The 12,699-nt window shown below is 27.2% G+C and overlaps 1 long non-coding RNA gene across 1 annotated transcript; it reads left to right on the forward strand.

The window, feature by feature from the left end:
* Window positions 1-8,856: 8,856 nt before the first annotated feature.
* On the forward strand, window positions 8,857-10,145 carry LOC146887286 (uncharacterized). Its single transcript, XR_014994249.1, has 3 exons — window positions 8,857-9,174; window positions 9,323-9,382; window positions 10,018-10,145. It is a non-coding gene; the product is annotated as an uncharacterized LOC146887286 (long non-coding RNA).
* The last annotated feature ends 2,554 nt before the right edge of the window (window positions 10,146-12,699 follow it).

Genomic DNA, 12,699 nt, shown 5'->3' on the forward strand with positions numbered 1-12,699 from the left:
GGATTTATGTTTTTAAGAGATCATAGTTTTAAAAAATGAGAAATGAAATTGTTTAGATCTATCTTTTATTTCTTTCAAATCTATCATTTTTTAATTTCAAATCATTTTTTCTTATTCTTATGTTAGAAGTAGTTTTTAAATCTAATTCAATCTCACAAAATCAACTTATAAGGTGAGGTTTACGCCTCACTTTTATACTATAAAATTGTCTGATCTCTAGTTGATGTGAGACTTCTAACAGCTTAAAAGAATCCTTACAACTGAGATATAAGATAAAAGAGAGATTTTTTTTTAGGAGATTAAGAAGAGAAAAGTGTTAACCACGTGAAATGTTTATACAAAAGAAGATGAGAAAGAATACTAAAAATGCTTAATTAATAGCAACCAACATTTTATTAAGGATGAAGTTATTTGCTGACTGGCCAATATGTTTTCAGCCTCTTGAATACAAGCCTTTAATATAATCAAATTATTTGACATCTTTGTATATTTAAAAGTAAATCTTATTATTCTTCTGGTTCATGTCTTCGTTTAAAAATGTTAAATGAACATTAGGATTATATTAATTACATCAACAAAACAAATCATTCTAATTAATAACTTCAATTTTGATAAAAGAAATGATATGTTTCAAAAATTTTATAAAAAAGATCAAATTATATTAATTTTTCAAACATCGTGACCAAATTAAAACTATAAAATACAGGAAATTCAATTTGACATTTTTGAACGAAAACAATGATTAAAAGAATAATTAAACCTTAAAAGTATATATAAATATTAATGTTCATGTGTATCAATAATTTGTTGAATAACTTTAGATCGATCTGAAACTACATATTTACAACTTTTAATTAAATAATAAAATTTATAACAAAAAGATCTAAAGTCTCAAGTTGATATTCTTTGTATTCTATGTCAAACTTTATGTTAGAGGCTAAAAAATCGGAATGGAAAATAATGATATTACAAAAAAATGCACTAAAGAGTTGAAAAGAAAGAGACCTAAAGATATGTAGTGTCTCTTGTTAGTGTTCGACGTATGCTTGGTCGTGCTTTCTCAACATGCAACTTCATGAAATGAACAATATAGGTTTTTTTTTTCTTTTTCAAAATCAATTAGTTTAGCTTTAAGATGAGAGATAGAATCTCAAGTCTATTGGAAAAGTTATTCAAGTGCATGACATCTTAGGAACTTCAAGTATATGCCATTCAAAAAATAAAATTTAAAGGAAAGTTAAAAGTTGTTGGCAAGAGGAGTATATCCAAAGCATAACCCTTAAGTAGATGTCATTCTGTTTATGGTTTGCTCCAAATGTTTTATCTATATAACTTGTAGAGGGTGTCGATCACTACTTGTCAAAGAAGAAAATATGAAGCAAGGGAGTGAGTGAGAGGTACTTGTCTTCGTTAGTAAACAAATTCACTCTTAGGACATATCTCTTTTGGCAGGTAATGACACTTACTTTGGATTCATTTTTATCTTATAGTAATCAACTTGCCAAAGGAGAGCTGTCCTACGAGTATTTGACTTACACATTTGTCTCATTTTCATGCATGCAACGCAACTAAAGGTAATGCATATGTGAGCTTGCAAAAATTAATCATTAGCTTAAAAGAAATTTAAATAGAATAAAATAATAATTTTATGATGTAGTGTTCCATTAGTATTTTTTTTATCTAAAATTAACTTATTTGCTTATAATTATTTTTCAAGTCTAGATTTGTATAGAGAACTTATGGATTAAAAAATTATGATTTAATCTTCGCATATATTATAGAATGTATTTTGTCACTTTAAGGATGTTGTTTTATTTTAATAAAAAACAAATCTATAGATAAAAATGAAAAAAAAATATTTTTTATTCTACAAGGTATATATATACCTCTTTCAAGACTTTGTTCTTTGGAACTTTTTTATCATAAGATTGTAATGATCACTTGTTATTTGATGTGATAATGTTAATAGGTTTTAGCACTTAGATTTTTGAGGTTTTTCCTTCCTTTACTTGATAGTCAATTGATGATATAATTTCTTTATTTATGCTCGTGATAGTTCTATCGTTAATTATATTAGACTTTATATTTTTACTCACACTCTTTGATTATTTGGAAGCTTAGGAATCGTGGCATATATTCAAGGAATTTATTTCTTTTCATTATTCTACTTTACATTTGATTAAATGACATATTTAGTTTTTTTTTTAAGTATGTAATAATTGTACGAAATACATAATGATATTGTTGTCTTATTTATCTTAAAAGTTTGGGAAGGTTAATTTAAAAAATATGATAGTAATGATAGTTCAAGTTTTGGAGTGTCAATCTAGACAGAGTGTTAAAATTTCATAACATTGTCTAGAGTGGTTTAATAAAACAAAATGTGTTTCTATCACTATTTTAATAAAAATAAATTCAATAAAATCAGTGTGAACTTAGCATCGGAAGGGGGTGAGAATAGCAGTCGAACCTAGTTTGGTCGGCCTCATAAAACATAAGCTGCACAAATAATTTGGAAACAATGATTCCAAGAAGAGCAAAACAAATTACTCTCTCACGTATATTATAATAATGCTTAAACTAAATTGTGGTTTATAATAAATTTCCTTAATGATAATGTATTTTAAAAAAACACATTAAAAAATGCCTTACTAACATTACTCAACTAAAATTGAGGAAAATATTGGGTGATTATATATATCATTAACGAAGGCATTTATCTTTAATATTCAAATTCTCCCTGTAAACTTTGATACAACATATGACTGTCTATGATCTTAATGTGGAAACATCCTTAAGAACTCAGATAATGATGATTATGTTATGCACTCGATCCAAAATCCTATTAAATTCGACTATTTTTTTTAATTAAATCATTAAATAAAAATAATAACAAATGTCGACATGATAATTAGTAACTTTTTCCTAAATCATTTATCATAAGTAACAAACTCTAAATATTCAGATTTAAATTCAAAATGGGTTGTTGAGTTAGAATAATTCATGAGCAATTTGGTAATATGATAATGGGTGATATTACTGTATATGTATCCTAATATTGTTCAAAAGTTTTCCTTTTAGACTTTGGCGTTGTTTATTCATATTATTTTTCTTGCACTTTTAGTTTTCGTTCTGATTTTGCTGTTTTGTTTTATTAATGTTGGTAAAGTGACCCTATCAAACTTTTTTTGTTGTTATTGACTCATCATGTTTAAAGCGAACAGAGAAAATATTATAAACATATATTTTTAAGCATCAATGAAGCTTCTGGGTGACTTGGTCTCTGTGGCTTTTCTCTCACCAAATCTGAAGATTGAAAAAGGAATTCCATATAGAAGGAATTAAAGAACATTGAATAAATACTCATTAATGGATTCCCCTTATACAACTCAGAGGAAAAGGAAATATGAGGAGACAGTGATGAAGCAAAAGGAATAAACTCGTAGGATATCCATGGCATAACTCAAGCATATGCTATAGCTTCATTGACCCTTTTCATATCATTCATTATTATAATTATAAAGTTTCGAGGTTTACATGCAAAAAACTTGTTCAAAACTAAAATTTAAGAAAGCAAATTAGTCATGTGGAATGTGGAATGTATTAGGAATTCAAGTGAGTCTAAGTTTCACATTGATTATAAATGAGAAAGTAGAGTACTATATAAGGATAAAGACCCATAAACTCATTAAAAAGTTTTGTGTTAAGAATGGTGTCGATACATTATTTAGTTGGGTCAGATCTCAAAACTAATATTTAAAAAAGCAAATTAGTCATGTGAAATGACACAGTGTAAAGTTACTTGTGAAAGTGTGAAATATAATGAGAAGAATATAACTTCTGGTGTTACAAACATTACAATAGTTGCATTCCCGACATCTTATAAAACTAAATTGCCCTTCTCTCAGACAATTACCATGCAAGTATCAAAGTTTAAAGTTGTGGTCACATTTTTTATCGGTTCATTACAAATAAATGTACTTGATAAAGTTGGAGTCTTCAAAACTCTAAAAATAAATTGTAATCGAAATCATGATCACAGAATTATGATTTGTTTTATTGGCATAAATTGAGGAGATTTATCATTTCTAAGGTATGAATTTTTCATATAAGATAAAATACCTTGTATTTATATATATCACATGTACATCCTAAAATCTAATGAGATAAAACTAAGTACAATTACAATATGATAGTTTCCCCGTAAATAATAATTAAAGGGTAAATATATGTTTTTAGTATCTTAACTTTCACCGAAGATTAGAATTAGTCTCTCTTCAAAACTTTGGTCCAATTTAGTTCTCAAACTTTAGAAATACTTGGATTTAATCATTTTAATCAAATTTTGTTAATCTTATTAGACGTTTCAAACGTTTTTCATGATAACATTTGAGTTCTTTACTCCGTAGAAATGTGTTAAATAGTGCAAACAACTTAAATGATATCATGAAAAACGTCGTCGAACAAACTTAACAAAATTTAGTTAAAAAAACTAAATTAATGCATTTCTAAAGTTGAAAGACATATGCCAAAGTTTCAAAGAGGCATTAATTCTAATTTTCACTAACAAATGATTAAGGAACCAAAAACATATTTAATCCTTAATTAAATTATAAGCTATCAAAAATAAAAATAATAGTATATATTAAATTATCAAAATACAATTATAAATAATGTAATTCTCTCAATCTTTCATCAATTACATATTAGTACATGAATTTATATCGCCAGAGGAATATCTACTTGTCTTTCAAAATATTTGTATTTTATCATACTAATGTTGTGTTTGGATTGAAGTGTGGATTTGAAAGAGTGAATTTGCGTTGATTTGAGTTGATTTGTAGGTAAAATGGGGTTGTTTGGATTAAGGGAAAGATGGTATGATTTCAGTGGAAAGTTTATGAAAATTTGTGTATGATGTGATTGATAAAATTTAATAAATTATAATTTTTAATAGAGTAGATTGTATGATCACTATTTTACCCTTCAATGTAAATAAAAGAAATGAAATTAAAACAAAATTAAAAATATTATTTAAAATTAGAAAAATATAATTTATTGATATTATCATTCATAACTTAAAAAAATTTATTATTATTCTCATTGATAACTTGAAATGATTTATAATATAGACCATTTAATTGATTTCTCTATATTTATTTAAATTTATTTTATTTTATACTAGGATAAACACTGTGTGTACGCATTTTTTGAATTATATTTATAATTGATGATATTGTAATGTTATAATGAACATAATAAAAGTATATTTATAAAAATTAAAGTGAAAATGTATGGAGAAAATATGAGAAAAATAATTGTTGATGAATAGTAGGAGAAATAAGAAGAAGGAGATAAGTAAATAGTTTTATAAAAACTTGTAAAATTAACCGTTAATTTTTAAAAATTTAATAAATAATTAAATTGTAAAGGGTAAAGTTGGAATTATGAAATGTGGACACAAAAGAGGGAATCCCATTTATATATAGTTATAGATAATTAATTCATTTACAAAAAATATTTATTTGAATAATAATATTAACAATATAATAATAATTTTATTATTATATAATACTAATTATTATAATATTATAATAATAATTATTATTAATATTTAAAAAAATAGTAATTAAATATATATATATATATATATATATATGTGTATGTATAATTATTATAATATATAAATATATATATATATATATATATAATAATATTATATATAATTTATTATATAATAGTAATTATTATAATTATTATAATTATTATTAATATATATGTATAATTATTATAATATATATATATATATATATATATATATATATATATATATATATATATATATGTATATATATATATAATTAATACTATATATATAACCATTATATATAAAGCGAATCATTTTTTATACACAAGGACAATGAAGTAATTTTAACGTGATGAATTGTCTTTCCCTACATTTCTTTTTATCTTAGAGAGTGCCAAAATCTGCAACTTATACGCAAATTCATCATCTCAAATCAGTGCAAATCAGTAGAACCAAACACGTCCGCAACTCACTTTCCATTCGTATGAGCAGTACTCATACGGATCCAAACACAACATAAAGGTTAACATCTAACCCATTCTAAACATAACCTTAATTTCACAGTTTAGGATAAGTTAAAGGCATCCAATATTTTGACACATGTTTCACATATGTTGAGGTCTCAATTTAACCAGTGGTCCATGGATCAGTCGTACACCTTTCAGTAACTCCCTGTTTTAGGAGGCTTCCAAATTAGGGCAAAAAAAAAGATCTATCTGCAAAGCCCCTCTCAAGTGAGTTAGGGCCGTGGCTAAGATGGGTTTAGCTCCACTAAAATACTTTGAGTCTGAGTCAAAGATCGAACCGAGCCATCTCAAGCCAACGCCTGAGACAGGTTGGCCCGGGTCGACGACAGAGGCGGGTTATCTTGGGCCAACGACCAAGACGAGCTAGTTCGAGCCAACGATAGAGGAAGTTCGGCTCGGGTCAACGGTAGAGGTAGGTCGGCCCGAGCTGACAACCGAGATGAAGGTCGAGTGGGTGGGCTAGGGTCGATTATTGAGAGACTAAATAAACCGAATTTCAATTAAGGCAAACTCGAGCGAATTTGGTCAAATTTTATTTAGGGCCAAAATTTGGCCGAATTCGGCCGAGTCCATCTTGTTTGATATTCGGCCAAGTTGCCCTAGTTGGTTGTGATCGAATTTCGGCAAAGTTGACCCTGACCAAAATTTGGTCGAATTTGGCCAAGTCTTCACCCACCAAAATTTGGCTGAATATGGCTGAGTCGACCCGACTCAAGCCAAAGGTTGTCTCGGTCAACATGTGCCAAAGTTTGAGAGCAGTCAACCTAGGTTAAAGGTTGAGATGGGCCTGCTTAAGCTGAAGGTTAATCCTGAGCGATTTGGCTAAAAGTCGAGACAAGCTAACCTAAACTGAAAGTTTAATGACATTTTAAAAAAAATAATATATTTTTCATATTTAATAAGAAAGCCCATGGGCTGACCCTAATCCACAAGTCTTTTGTGAGCTTTTTGGCCTTGTGGACTTTTTCAATTGGATGGGGGACTTTCCCTGTGGGTTATTTTGCCCCAGCTCATGTGGGTCAAGACCAAGTCCTATAAGTTTGGCCAAGTTGACAGTTATACACATATGTAATAAACTCTCTGTTAGCTACTTTCGCTATGAGGTGCTGATTTATATGAATTAAACACTTACTGAAATCAAAATATATTGGTAAAACATAAAAGTGTGTACTTAATACATACATTAAAACAAAGATTCATATATACTATATCAGTAGGTTATCTCAACTAAATTCACATCATGTGTGTATAATTCATAAACATTTCAATAATCATCTCAATTAATGCAATATTGAGATAACATCACACATTACATCAAACCATTGAACTAAACATTAGATATAAATGTCACTGGAACAACATAGCCTTCACTCGATGGAGACACATATAGAGAAGAAAGATTGCTTTTTGATCTTGTTTCAGTTCAGTGAAAAACACAACAAAAGCAAGCAAATTCTCATGCTCTTTTTTGGTTGAAGAAGAGATGTCTTGCTTGGATGAAAATCTTCGACAAGTAAAAAGAAATTTATTGCTTAAGAAAAAGAAAAAGAAAAAAAAAATTGCAATAACTCAACATTTTCAAACTCACCAAAAATTTATTTTATCAATTTTACTTAACAAGTTTAAAATGCCCAATTTACACTATTGCACAAATTTGATATTTAAACCATTTTAACTTAATTTGGCCATGCAAATCTAAAAATACAATTCAATAAAGTTCAAAAATCACTCTAAGCACCATTCAATTCAATAAACTAGATCTTATTGTTATACCAAGTTCCAAACTACAATATATAATGATTTTCTATTTCAGAGACTATTTAATACTAAATATCCTACACAAAATATTCCCCAAATTCTAAATTATCTTAGACATAAACCTGGACGTTCAAATTTTAGATTTGATCCAACTCTAAACATAAATCCATATACAATATTTGACCAGAGTCAAATTTCCTTATTTGAAATTAATTTACATCCCCAAGCAAAAAATGCTAAAAGGAACTAAAAGAACATCAAAATTTTATTAAAGATGTATTGTCAAGTTATTGTTTGATTGGACCAACTTGTTTTCAGGCCTCTTGAATGCAAGCCCAAAATGCATTCAAATTGTTTTTATCTTCATATATTTTAAAAGTATATACAATGTCAATGTTCATTCATATCAATAACTTTTTGAATAAATTTAGATTGATTTGAAATTCCAATAACTTTCAATTAAATAGTAAATTTTGTAACAAAATGTATAAATTCTTAAGTTGATGTCCCTTGTATTCTAAATCAATCTTTATGTCAAGGGGCTAAGAAATCATTAATCAAATAAGAAGGAAAGCAATAATTTCATAAACAAACACAGAAGAATTAAAAAGAAAGAGACCAAGGACATGTAATGTCTCTTGTTAGAGTCCGACATATGACCTTGGCCATGGTCCCTCAACATGTAACTTCATGAGATGGAGCATAGAGAGATTTTTTTAGAAGAAAAAAAAAGTTGAACTTTAAGATGAAAGGGAGAATCTCAAGTCTAACAGAAAAACAATTCAAGGACAAGATATCTTAGGAACTTCAAGCATATGCCATTCAAAAAATAAAAATAAAAGGAAAGTTAAAAGTGTTTTTGCATGAGAAGTATATCCAAAGCATAACCTCGAGTATATGCCAATGTGTATATGGTTTGTCCTAAGTTTTTTGCCTATATAACTTGTAGAGGGTGTCAATCACTACTTGTCAAAGAAGAAAATAGGAACCATGGGAGTGAGTGAGAGGGACTTGTTCTCGTTAGTAAGCAAATTCACTCTTAGGGCATATCTCTTTTGGCAGGTAGTGGTGATTACTTTGAATTCATGTATGTCTTATAATAATCAACTTGCCAAAGGAGAGCTGCCCTATGAGTGTTTGACTTACACATTTATCTCATTTTCATGCATGCAATGCAATTAAAGGTAATGTGTATGCAAACTTGCAAAAATTAATCAACTGCTTGAAAGTATACTACACCATTTTGGGAGGTAATCCAAGATCATCCTATTCTCTGTTGACAGGACTTAATTACAACTGGAGGTATTGATACAAATGCTTTCATTTTTTACCGACCTTCAGGACATATATTATCTACACTAAGTGGTCACTCCAAGAAGCTTTTATTACGATTGAAATTGCTGGAGTTATCTTTTGTTAATTTTTTGATGATTGTGGGTGCTTTTTGTAGGTGGCCAGTGTAAAGTTTGTAGCTCATTGTGAATTAGTCTTAACTGGTTCAACAGATAAGGTAAAGGGCAATCCTCTACTATTAATTGTTTGAAAGTTTGAAATATTTTATTTTGGATCGTTTTGGATGAATATGTTCAAATATTAGTAATCACTTGCATATAAGTTTTTTTTTTTCATAAAAAAGGGAAATAGGGTTACACTGTTTTTATATAAAGCTTGGTTGTTCTCATATCTATTTTGGCTAGCTAGTTGAAATAATAAATGAAAAAAATAATTTACTTGCCTTTTGTTCTCATAATGAATATTCTCCTTTCATGGCCAATAGATAATGGTTTATTTGTAAATGTGAAATCCAAAGCACTTAGAAATTTAAAGTGTGTAGTATGTTGCTAAGATTGATTCTTGCAAGGATAACTTTTTACTAAGTTGATTGGAAGTTTCACACTAGGTTTCTGGTAATAAAGTGTTTATTCAGTATGTGATTATTTCAACTTAGTGTTATCAAATTACAAATGGTACTTAGTTAAGTGAAGTTTTCTCTAATCTGTTAGGTGTTTCTACTTTGCATTTTTCAGTGAAGAATTTTTTTAATGTGATATTAAGCATAAATTATTGATGGCAATAAACACCTAGGACATTAGTCCAAGGCATAAATTACTGATGACGTATTGAACTTTTCTTTTTTTGTTACAGGATGTTATATGAAGATCAAGATGAAGAGAAATAAAAGTGTAGTCAAGATAAATTGTACTTTTTATTTTTTATTTTGAAGAATATAATACTTTTTAATTTTGGAACCGTAGACAATATTACAATATAATGTTGCTATGACAATTTTCAATTCCATTATATATTAGAAGTGTCTTAATGTAATTTATTTTATTTTATTTCTACTATTTTAGTAGAATAAATCTATTTTAAGTATTACTTTTCAAATAAAGTTATTAATCTCACTTAAAATAGCATTGTTTAAATGTATAAATAAAATTAAAATTATTTTTCATCATTCCACTTTTATAAGTCTTGTTTAAAAAAAATTATTTTGTACCACACTTTCATAAATGTGTCTTATAGAAATAAGCAACATGAAAAAACCTGTTTGATTATACTGGCTCAGAAATTGTTGGGTATTGAAACATCTTAGACAACATTTTTTAATTGTTGCATAGTAGGCAATGGTTTTTAAATTGTTGCATAATAGGCAACGGTTTTTGGATTTCCTGGCCTAAACAAAAAAAAAAATTTATTGCCTCTAGTATAGACCATGATCACCTATGCAACGACTACAAATTCGTTACCAATTCATTGTCTAATATTAAAGCCATGGTTTTTTTTGCTTTAGGCCATGTTTTTTTGTGCATTGCCTAAAGTATTTTTGCTGTAGTGGTAATTTATGTAAAAAGAAAAAATAATTTTATGATGTAATTTTTCATTAGCAATTCTTTTTATTTGAAAGTTAATTAATTAGTCTATAATTACTTTTAAGACTTCATTTGATTTTACATAGAAAAAATAACTTGAAATATCTACTCAAGTTACTTTTAAGACTTTATTTGATTTTATGTAGAAAAAAATATCTACTTTAAGTTAGCATTGTTCCTTTTTGTAAAAAAGAATACTTGTTTTTAGTGTTGTACCAGGTAGACACTAATTCATATTTTAATGAAAAATCTAAACTTATTAATGAAAATGTGATTTGGAGTAATTTAGGGAAAACTAATTACTTTGGAAATAAATCATTGATAGGAGGTTAGATTCCTTTAACCTAAAAATGTGTGCTTAGAAAAGTATATAAGTTTTAAAGTTATTAATTTTTCAAGACAAATTTCATTTATTGAGAAAAGTTGATGTTACTATATATATATATATATATATATATATATATATATATATATATACTAGCGTTGTTTATTCATATTATTTTTCTTGCACTCTTAGTTTTCTTTCTGATTTTGCTCTTTTGTTTTATTAATGTTGGTAAGGTGACCCAATCAATCTTTTTTTTTTTTTACTCATCATGTTTAAAGTGAACAGAGAAAATATTATAAACATTTTTAAGGATCAATGAAGCTTCTGGGTGACTTAGTCTTTGTGGCTTTTCTCTCACCAAATCTGAATATTGAAAAAGGAATTCCATATAGAAGGAAATTAAATAACATTGAATAAATGCTCATCGATGGATTCCCCTTACACAACTCAAAGGAAAAAGGAAATATGAGGAGACAATGATGAACCAAAGGAATAAACTCGTAGGATATCCATGGCATAGCTCAAGCATATGCTATTGCTTGACTAACCTTTTTCATTTCATTGATGATATTTATAAACTTGCAAATTTTACATGCAAAAATCTTGTTCAAAACTAAAATGCACTAATATGCAAAGTATCTTTCTCACAACCCATGTAAAGTTACTTGTGAAAGTGTGAATCACAATTAGAAGAATAACTTTCGGTGTTAAACAGGAAAAGTCACTTCTCTTAAAACTAAAATGTCCTTCTATCTAAATATTGTGATGTAAGTATATTAAAGTTTAAAGTTATGCTCATGTTAAAATGTATTTTAATCCGTTAATTAATATGGTTCACCACAGTTCAAGTAGAATTGGATTAAAAAAAATTAATATTTTTGGAAGTGGTTCGAACTGATACTGATTCAATTAATTCATGGATTAAATGGATTTGGGTTAAGTTGAAAGTGAGTTAATTCCTAATTTACTAACAAAATCCTTTATCAGTATTTTTATCTCTTTTTTATTAATTTTTTATAATAATTATTTACTATTCTAATCATATAGATTGACAATTTAATATTTTAAAATGTTAGAATTAATAACATTTAAATATTTTGAATATTTAATTTATTTATTTGTTAAGTTCTTTACGTTAACACTTCAATTACTATCTTTATATTTATAATAATTTTTAAGTGGAAATATTTTATAATAAAAATGGCTGAACATTTAGATTGTATTCCTATACAAAATAAATCAATTCAATTTATTTTAATTACATTATAAATTAATGGGTTAAATATGTTTTTGTCCCTTAACTTTTAGTGAATTTTGAAATTAGTCTATTTCGAAACTTTAAGCAATTTAGTCTTTCATCTCTCGAAATACTTGGATTTAGTCATTTTAATCAAATTTGTTAGGTTTATTTGATGTTTCATACCATTTTAGGATTGTATTTGAGTTGTTTATACTATTTGACACATTTTTGCTTTAATGTTAAGTCAAATACTACTATGAAACTCGCTTGAAATGTCAAATAAACTTAATAAAATTTGATTAAAAGGCGTAAATCCATGTATGTCGAGAGATGAAGGACTAATTTGATTCAAAGTTTTAAAATAGACTAATTTCAAAATTCACTGC

Source organism: Vigna unguiculata, chromosome 4 (genome assembly GCF_037176805.1).
Source record: "Vigna unguiculata cultivar grain cowpea cultivar isolate G323 ecotype 2 chromosome 4, ASM3717680v1, whole genome shotgun sequence".
NCBI classification, from domain to species: Eukaryota; Viridiplantae; Streptophyta; class Magnoliopsida; order Fabales; family Fabaceae; genus Vigna; species Vigna unguiculata.